Here is a 300-nt window from a genome sequence, read left to right as displayed (position 1 = left end):
CTATTTCTAGCATTCTGTGCTACAATGTGAATTTGCGCTTTTCTCATAGGCTTGGGATTCCTCAGGTCACAGACGGTGACCAGCAGGCTCTACTCAAATCATTTTAGTGTTTGTTTCTGAACAAGCCCATGTGTTCACTAGAACATGAACACTGACACCAACTGCACATCCAGGATCCCGGCACTTGGTGTTAGTTTGCTGTTGTTTCCACATAGGTGAATTCTACCTATTTTGGAAGGCCACAAAGTAAGACTTTTTTTTTTTTTCTTTTAAAAAAAATCAGTCGGGCAAAAAGTTTTT

Source organism: Tupaia chinensis, unplaced genomic scaffold, assembly GCF_000334495.1.
Source record: "Tupaia chinensis unplaced genomic scaffold, TupChi_1.0 Scaffold000165_2, whole genome shotgun sequence".
NCBI classification, from domain to species: Eukaryota; Metazoa; Chordata; class Mammalia; order Scandentia; family Tupaiidae; genus Tupaia; species Tupaia belangeri.
The sequence above is the reverse complement of the archived record's forward strand: the minus strand, read 5'-3'. Positions refer to the sequence as shown.